Source organism: Callospermophilus lateralis, chromosome 5, assembly GCF_048772815.1.
Source record: "Callospermophilus lateralis isolate mCalLat2 chromosome 5, mCalLat2.hap1, whole genome shotgun sequence".
Lineage (NCBI taxonomy): Eukaryota > Metazoa > Chordata > Mammalia > Rodentia > Sciuridae > Callospermophilus > Callospermophilus lateralis.
Window position 1 is genome coordinate 132,828,536 of NC_135309.1, and position 10,395 is coordinate 132,838,930.

General features: G+C 35.5%; 1 pseudogene; it reads right to left on the reverse strand.

Annotated features, from left to right (window-relative positions):
• Positions 1-624: 624 nt before the first annotated feature.
• On the reverse strand, positions 625-2,877 carry LOC143400506 (trinucleotide repeat-containing gene 6A protein pseudogene; annotated as a pseudogene).
• Between the last annotated feature and the right edge of the window lie 7,518 nt (positions 2,878-10,395).

The following is a 10,395-nucleotide window of genomic DNA, read 5'->3' on the forward strand; positions in this document are numbered from 1 at the left end:
TCTTTAGTTTTACCACATGAAAAAACTGGAGCAATACTTTCATTAATAATCCTAAGTCAGTATCATAACTTAATCTTTTAAACTCCACAATACCACAACAAGGTAGGCAACATCAAGGCATAGTAGAGAGCACACACCTTTAAGAACATCCTTGAGTAAGCATTTACACTGGAACAGCTGTCCCCCCATATTGCCGATTACACGGAGAGAACATCATTCAGTGCAAAGGTAAAAGCTCATACATTATCAGCCCAAAAAATGGTTTTGCAAAAAAAGGAAAGGCGGTGCGGGGGGGGGGGGGGGGGAAGGAGGAGAAAAAAACAGAAGAAAGGAAGAATGAATACAAGGCTAAACATGATGAATATACAAAAGTGAGCTCATTCTATATGGTCTAGCATGTATGGCGCTACTTGGGAGTGTAAATAGATAAATACCTTTTCACATGATAATATTGGCCTGCATGATTCAAGTATTCAAACTGATACGTTTTGGGGAAAACAAAGTGGAAAATGTGCAGAGAACAGCTGTTCCCACAGGTGGCCCCTGGCTGCAGGCGGCGAGCCCAAATTAGTGCTCCATCTCTGGAATCTTGAGGTCACAGTTTGTGAGCCTACAACTACACCCTTACATGGACTCCCCACCCCCACCCAGGGGGTCAACAGAAAAGAAAGCGTTAATGGGGGATGGGCTGCTAATTCCACGAGGTCGCTGCTGCTTGGGGGACCCCACAGGCTTGTGGAATAATGTGGGGTCCCCCAGAGGGAAGTGCCGTGAAGGTCTCCACAGTTCCCGACAGCCCAGCACCATTCCAGTGATTGAGATCAGTCCGGCTGGAGAAGGAGTGGGAACAGTCGAGGGAGCACAGCTGGCTCTGGCTGGAACCCAGGGAATGCCAGCCAGGAGAAGGGGTCAGAGACTGACTTTGTGCAAAGAATTGATCTCCTCTTCACCGGCAAACTCAGCAAGAATAGTCGTGTTCCCCAGGACGCACATGTGCAGAGACTTTTGTGCCTTCACTACCTCTTCTTTTGAACTGTAGCGGACCAAAGCGTTTCCGTGTGGGAGGTTCAGGTGGAATGTGACCAGCGGGCCATGCTGCATGCACAGGGTACGCAGAGTTGAGCCATCGATCTGAGGTGTAAGGTTTTTCAGAACAAGCCAATTTGTTATTCTCCCTGAGCTGCTCTCACCCCAGCTGGAACCTGGGGTATATCTGGAGTCAGAATTTCCCCATCCTCCACCTACAAGAAGGGGAGAGTTATCCCACGTAGACAAGGGCGGCTTCTGACCAGTCAGTCCCGGAGGCGGGCTGGCGGGACGGAGCAGTGGTGTTCTTAGGTGGCAAAGGGACCGTCCACAGCTCATGAGCCAGAGAGGTGTTTGTGACTGAACCAGGAGACCATGTCAATTTGGAATCACTATTTCTGGCTGCTGAAGTGCTTTGGGCTTTACTGCTGAGGGGAACATTGTAGTTGGAGGCACGAATGGATGACCAGGCACTGGTTGAAGGCAGCGTGGTGTTCAAGGATGAGGATGACCCACTGTTCCTGTCCCTGAGGTGGTCAACTTCCCGCACAGTAGTAATTGAAAGATTGTTTATGACACTGCCAGGAGTGACGTAAGGGTCCGTTTCGGGGTCAATGTTTGGATAACCTTTCCATGGCTCACCAGGGCGAAATTCTGGTGGCCAATTAACACTGCTAGAGCCGTTGGGCGATTTGGCACGTGGCCAGCCATCTCCTACTGAACCTGGAGGACTGGCTGGTGAAGAACTGTGTTCATAAAGTCCTAGGGAACAAATGGGGATTCCTCCAGCCTGAAACCACTTGAAATAGCACCATGTTTGCTGGAATTTTGATCCAAAGATGTGTTCACAGAAATGCTGTCCACTGTAGTCCACTTCCTTAGTCTTGACTGTGGCTCTTTAATACTGTTCATATTTACATTCAAGTTCGAGTTCAAGCCTATAGGAAAGTTGCTGAAAGCATTTATTGGTGATGGCTCTTTTTGCAGCTCCGGTGTAGTGTGAGGCATGACATTGTCAAGGAAAGACTTCATGGCTGACTGATGGAGTGACTGGCTGCTTCACCAACACGTTTGGATCAAGTTGACGAGATTGCTTCATCATTTGCTGCTGTACACTAATGCTGGGAGCCATCAGCCAAGTAGGTATGACAAATTCCTTGCCAGCTTACTCCCATGCTGTCTAGTGGAAGGACTTCTGAAAGGTGACCTTGCTCAAGGACCAGGGCGGATCCGTGTTTAGGGTGTCCCTGGTTTAGCATAATAGGAGATTAGGGTGTTCCCCCTTTAGAATAGGGCGGTTTAGCATAATAGGAGATTAGGGTGTTCCCCCTTTAGAATAGGGTGGTTTAGCATAATAGGAGATTAGGGTGTTCCCCCTTTAGAATAGGGCGTATCCTGCTGCCTGAGGTCCTCTTGAGTTCTTAGGGTCAGACAGTATATTTTGGGAGACAGAAGCCCAGTGGAGTGGATTTGGGCAGAGTGTGGATTTGGGCAGAGAACGTGGATTCCCCCAGAACGTGTTTGTAGACGGCCGGTGTGAGTTCGGGAATAAAGAATTGCTGTTTGAATCTACAAGCTGTGTGGTGGCTCGTGATTTGTGCCCAGCCAGAGACTGCGGCACACTAAGAGGTCAACCCCGTGGTCTTGATGCTGCCGGTTACCAGAAGGCACACTTCTCTGACTCTGCACCCTTTGCTGCTGCGCTAACAATCCCTGTAACTGGGAGATCTGAGAAAGCTGGTTTAGTTGGGATAGCTGGTTCAGCATGGCTACCTGCTGAGGGCCAAAGAGCGGATTCAGGCCACCATTGTTTGGTGCATACTTCAGCAATGAAACTGGAACCCCAGCCATCATTCTTAATCATCATTCTATAAACCCTTAGTAGACTATATTTCAATTAACAGGTATTTAATAACTTTCTTCTTTTGAAAGAACAAGTCATCATGTAAAATTTGTAAATAAGAATTATATAGTAGGAGCATAGTTATTAAAAGATTTCAGAGGATGTGAAATCAACTCCCTTCACACACACTTTCTTTTAAAATAATAAATTCATCCAATTTCATGGTTCAGACAAATGACTCTTCTAAGTCCAGCAGTCCTATGGAAATGGAAATGTCCTCTGGAAACGGGAAAATCAGTAGTTTGGCCATAAGTGAAGAGTAACTTGGCTATTTTTCTTGGTCATACTAGAAAAACACAAACATAGGTTAAAAGGTGACAGAAGAGATGATTCAGCATTTATACAGTAATATGTAAGTTATGCTTTGGGCACATTTTAATTTTTTTAAGTAAAATTTTAGTTTAGAATAATTTGGGTTGTATATAAAAGTTTAAAATAATGACTGGAATTCTTATATATTTCCCACACATTCTCCCCTAAGGTTAACCATACTTTAATTTCATACACTTTAATTTTGAAACATTACCATTTAAAAAATATTTTCTATATTAAAATATAGTTTTTCCTTCCATAAAAGCATTATGTTAAGTGATTAGTGTTTTTAAGAGCACTTCAGCAGGAAAAAATAGTCTAATAAAAACACCAAAGATAAAATAAATTTAATGAAATATTACTTTACATTGAGTGATAACATAATGAATGTTCTTTTTCTGTTTGTTTTTCAGATTCCAAGCCATATAAACTGCTTACTTCATCCATGAACTGAAATATTGAAATTTGTCAGAAATTATGTTGTTTGGAACTTCTTCCATTCTATGATTCACAATAAAAGGGAAAAAAACAAAAACAAAAACAAAACACTTACTCTTCTGCAATAATACCTGGAAAAATATAACTTATTCCCAAAGGTCAAGTGCAATTTTTGTGACATGATGTTTTTGTGTGGGCATAGCTACAATGTCTGCCATTCATCAAATCTGTGCTCCTCTTACAATAACAAGAATCTCTGACTGAGTATCCAGCTGGTAAGAAATATTGACTGACAGGCCTATAGCTGGAAAAAAGAATGAAGGATAAAAATGCTCAAGCTACAGTAGAAACAGAAAACATCATGTCATCCAATGGCAGACATTTTTATAGTTCTCTAGGGAACAAACATCCATTAAAAAAATTCTATTCTTGCACAATTTCATTGATTTATAATTATGAAATATCAGAGAAACAGGCTACTCTTTCCAGAAATAACCAGTGGTTAATCCATGAGTACTTTTTTTTCTTTGCTGACAATGTTCTTTATTTTTTTTAATTTTTTTTTATAATTTTTTTTTTGAGAGAGAAAGAGAATTTTATTATTTATTTCTTAGTTCTCGGCGGACACAACATCTTTGTTTGTATGTGGTGCTGAGGATCGAACCCGGGCCGCACGCATGCCATGCGAGCACTCTACCGTTTGAGCCACATGTTCTTTAGCATATCAGTAATATATAATTTACATGGATTATTATATAAATTATTAAATAATTTATATGTATCTCTGAATATATGTGCATATATGTGTGTGTGTGTGTGTGTGTGTGTGTGTGTGTAGATAGACAAATAGATATATACACACACATACACACAGGCACACACACAATTTGTAAGTCTACAAAATCTATATAATATTTATGCACACATTACTTTATTATTCCAAACATTTAAGCATAATAACATATTGCTCCTTTCATAAAGAAAGAATAATTATGCTGGTGATTAGTAATTGTGTGTGAGTGTGACTGAGAGAATTAGATTAGATGAACAACTGCTCCCAAATTGCCTATTGAGAACATGTTTTGATGACTTATGAACTCTGGATTTTAAGGCAAATTCTCTATTTTTAGGAATTACTTTTTTTTTGGTGGGTGGGAGCACTATATGATAATGACAGGTCATATATTTAACCACCTTTCTGAAAATATCAAGTAATAAGCATGCATATATTTTGTTTATGGTTAAATTTAAGAATTAGAAAGCATTAAAATTTTCCATGTTCTAAAGGTAGGAAGCTAATTTGATAGCCAATGAATTCATTTGTTGTTTTCAGAGGTCCATCACAGAAGTTATTTTTTTTTCTCATTACAAGAGATAATTACCTACATTTTTTAAAATGTCAAGTTTTGTAGATAGATTCTGTCAAATAATAAAACATAGAAAAAAGTATTTCATGAAAATGCATGCGCTGTTTGCTACTTGTGAACAAAAGAGATTCAGACGGATGGTGAGAGTTTTCAGTAGATGACAGTTTTGTAATTTAATATGAGCCTGACACCCATCCCATACTGCTATACAGAGCACACAGAAGCACTCATACCAAGCATTCTTGAAGAAAGATTGTCTGGATTAAGAGTTTTGAACTGATTTATAACTCATATTTTGATTCATGGTGGGTAAACATTAATTACTTTGCTTTTTAAGGGCAATGTTGAGCACATGGGATCATAGCCTTTCGTACAGTAAGAAATCCAGGTATATAAAATCTCAGCTTTGTCAGTAAAAAGTAGCAAGATACTGGTAAATTATTGTTACCTCTTATGTATCCATTGAATATATTAACACCAAATTCATCAAGTTATTTTAAGGATTAAAAGGAATAGTTCAACAATGCCTAGTACTTAGTTTTCTAAGGCAGAACATTCATGTGTGCCTTCTAACACATACCACATTTAACTAAGTTTTGATACTAAAGCATCAGACAACTCATTGTACTCAGCATGTTTTGCCCTATTTTTAAAAAAATGTCTCAGTGATGCATAATAATTCTACATAATAGCGAGATTCAGTATAACATACCGATACATGGACATAATTTTTTCCCCAGTACTCCCATTTGCCCTTTCCTTCTCCCACCATCCCCTCTTTTCCTTCCATTTTCACAAGTTCCCTCTTTTCCCCCACTCTTATCTTTAGTTTTTATATGTGAGATAAAACATACCGCCCTTGCCTTTTTAAGCCTGGCTTATTTGCTTAACATGATGTTATATAGGTATCATCAATTTTCCTGCAAATGACATTATTTCATTCTTCTTTTTGGATGGATACTCCATTGTGTATTTATACCACATTTTCTTTATCCATTCATTCATCTGTTGATGTAACCTACACTGGTTCCATGATATGAGTGTTTTGAATAGTATTTCTATAAACATTGATAAGCATGTATCACCAAGAGTGTATATGGGTTCTTTTCTCTCCTCATCCTTGCCATCATTCATTTTCATTTACATTCCAAAGATAGTCATGCTAATTAAAATGACATGAAATCTCATTTTGCCATTTTAACCCCTGAAAGAATGTGAATATCACTGTACACTGGCAACCAGTACTGAGATCCACCATGTCAGAAAGTCCACAACTACAATGTAATGGAAGTTAGCATTTTTCAACTAAGATCAAGTTGCTTGGTACTGTTTGAGTACATCTGTAGCATTTCATGTATTACCAAACAAGGAATGCTAAATTAATCAGATGATGACATGAATCAAATTAATATAAAAATAACAGATAAATAAAATATATTACCTATGTGGAAAGGGGAGCATAGAATAATTTGCCCAAGATGCAACTAACACCTACTAGCAAATTTCTATATGTGTGTGAAAAACTAGAGTTTATGATTCGAGGAAAGTAACATGCATAAGCAAAGTAACAGCAAGAAATCTAAAACTCAAGAATAATAAGTATTTTGTTAGTATTATCATGGCAAGGAAAGTTTAGTTTTTAGTTTCTTCCTCATTAAAATTTGTTCTGAATTTTAATAGTTTTGCTTGATGTTATTATGGAGGAATTTGTCAGTATTGCTATTTTTTCATGTTTGTTTATAAACTTTATTTCTTTTTGCATTTCTTTTTCCTATTGTGGACATATGACTGTATCATGGGAAGTAAGTGAAAGACACATTGGCATTAAGGAACTATGAAAAAACTTACATTCATATATCAGTAATATTCTCACTGACACAGAAGGTTTATTTTCTATTGCTTACTTATCATCCATTGGAGTTGTTAAATTTGAAACATTAGGAATTACCTCATGGAATTCAGGTTTTCAAAATAAGTCTTGACATTTAATTACAGAGATTGCAATAAGAAACTAGTTGCTTTTGTCTTAATCTAAAAAGTAATAATAAATACTAAAGAATCAAAAACAATTTAAGAAAAATTTAAGTCAAAATTTCAGAAGAGATTAACTGTATTTAGAATATGTGAGTCACAAATACAATGCCTCTGACTGAAATACAAACACTGAATTCTCAGGACTCCTATCAGGGAAATTTAATATTAGGAAATGTGGGAATAAATGTGTTAATGAAAGAATTGAAGTTTCTATATGTGCATACCAAGGCGTATTTATTCCCTTTCATTATAATGAGTGAAATATGAAAGTGGTAAAATCGCCTTGAATTGAGAGATTTAAATGAACTGGAAAAAGTAACTACAAAATTATTGATATCTGAGCTAATGTAGACCAAACATTTTTGTCTTCCTTTTAAAGATGGGTAGAGTGGCACCTAGTATTATTAGAAGATTTATCATAGCATGAGCTTGGCATAAAGAAGACAGTGCCACAGTCTTTTTTTTTTTTTTTTGATGTGATATTTTTTCACTATATTGTGCTGCTTGAATGTCAGTTTCATTCTTTGGAAAGCTATTATTGCCATTCGTTAGGAATTAGTTCATATGTATCACAGAATGCTATTTATGCTTGGAAGCTAAGTGAAATTTAAATTGAATTTAGTGATGTAGAGAATACAGTCAATGCAAGAATGAAGAAGTGTGTTTCTCTAGTCTAAGTGCTGTTGTATAGCATGTGAATTTTCTTCATTTCTGGCTTTCACTTCTCTCTCTCTTTCTTAAAAGAAAGTACTGAAGTTTAATAATAGGTTCTGGTTATAAATATGACACTGGCTAATACTCTTCTTGTTTGTCATTACATTGATGATACAATCATATCATTAATCTTTTGAATAAGAATCTAAGGGGCTGGGATTTTGGCTCAGAGGTAGTGTTTGCCTAGCATGCATGAGACACTAGGTTCGATACTCAATACCACATAAAAATAAAATAAAGATATTGTGTCAACCTATGACTAAAAAAATAAATATTTAAAAAATCTAAAATTTATTTGTTGTCATTAATTATTACATTAGAAACCTTAAAACCTTACATTAAACCTTAAAATGTGTCTAGTTTTAAATTTTTTATTTATAAAACATTTCCATATGTAAAATTATTATCAATTATAAAACATTCCTATTGATTCCATTTTTATGAACTATTCTTCATTAAAAAAAACTTTTAACTATATTAAATTTACTATTCACGTTCAAATTTCTTTTTAATAATAAGTAAGAACTATTGTTTGCCAGTCACTAGTCTGAGTATTTTATTTATTTAGTTAGTTAGTTCATTATTTAGTTACTTAGTTATTTTGTTGGTGCATTATGATTATATATAGCAGTGTGATTAATTATGCCATATTCATACACGTACACAACAGGACTTGATCAATCTCAGCTCCTGGTAACTTCCTTTCCCTCCCCTGAATGTGGCTTATTTAACTTAGCATGTTGTTCTCCATTTTCATTCATGATTCTCTCTCTTTTAAATTTAAAAACAAACTTTTCAGCCTACATCAAAAGTTATTAATCAAAGATAATTTTGCAACATGTAAGGGGCTGAACACATATAATTTCTGATATTAATTATTATTGCTATAAAGAGTACATGACATTTCATAGGAATGGCTATAATCTAACATTTAATAAAATAAGAGAAGCAACAATCATTAGAGCATTGTCTAACATGTACTATATGTGTGTATATTTACATTTTATATACCTAAACAATATCGAATATAAATAAGCACACATTCCTCAATGAAAAGTCTAATGAATTGAATTATATACTGTTCTGTGCAGAATTACATAGTCATCATTTTCTCATTGTGTACTTTCACTGTCATTGAATGGTATTCCATTTTTATTCAGAATGGCCATTTTCCAAGCACCTGTATATTAATATTATCACTCCTCAGGGACACATAAAATGACATTTCATATAAGTCTGACTTCTTCAGTTTAGGAGCCACTTTTCTTACTCAGTCATAATGTAAATCGGTCCCTTGAAATTTATTCTCCAAATGCTTACTTAGCATTAGCTGAACATGGAAGGTGACCACATCTAAATGAACTTAGTATTGGTTAACAAGAGGTTTCTATCTTTTCCAAGTGCTATGGTGAATTTTTAATTATTTAAAGAGTTGTATTCAAGGAGGGCAGTGGGTATATTACTTACCAATAATAATTTCTATTAATGGTGGGGATATTCATTTTTTATTCTATGTAGAATATACAAATGTAAAATATCTTCTTAGATGGGTTCATTTTTTGTTAAATTTTGATTGAGGTTTTTGGCATTTAAGAATTCATGCATATGTCATAAGCTTGTTAAAATTAGTATTTTAAGCTTATGAACTTTATCTCAATTACACCTCAATAAAATTGTAAATTAAAAAAAAAAACTTTTATATCCTTTTGAAACAAAGTGAATTTAAGTTTCTTGTGATAACACTTGTTGAAAATAACAAACAAAACCAATACTGTTAATTTTTGCTACAACCTGAATTATTTTTCCTTATTCATAGGTAATTTGGAGATAAGAACATAAAGTAGATAACTCTGTAGCTTTAAAAATATGTCACAGATCATGCCACATCTTTAAACTAACTATGAAGAAAAGTAAGGAGAAGTGTCCTTCTAAATTTCTATAATGTTTTGGTTTGTAAATTATCTAGATTTACCTCATTAGCTCAATATCAAGCATCACCTTAGTCAAAGACATTCTGTATATATTCTAAGTGAGCAAGTGAGCCCAAGGTGGTTCTGCTCTTCCAATAAACAAAATATTTTTTGTCCTTAAAACATTTATTTGCCCATTTATTTAGAATCCTGTGTAAGACTATAATGAGTATAAAATAGTATAACTCAATAAATACTGGATTGGGAAAAGGTCACTTTTCCTCTTGAACTGTAAATTATAGATTTATACAAGATTTTATAAATGTACATATAAATGTATACATGTAAGATTTTATAAATGTATACATTAAATAAAATGTATGAAATGTATTATAAATGATTTTATAAATGTATACATGAGTGTGAATTAAATTAATAAATAAACACATATTTAGAGAACCCTTAAAGACACCATTAACAAGCTGTTATACAAAGCTGGGTGTGGTGGCACATTCCTGTAATCCCAGTTGCTTGGGAGGCTGAGGCAGGCTGATGAATGGATTCATCCTGTTACACAGGGGCGGTTTCATTAGTTGGGTGTGGACTTCACTGTAAATGACAAATCTGGTCCTCTTTTTCCATCTCTTGTCCTCTCTACTCTCCTGCCTTCCACCCAGGGGTGCCATGATAC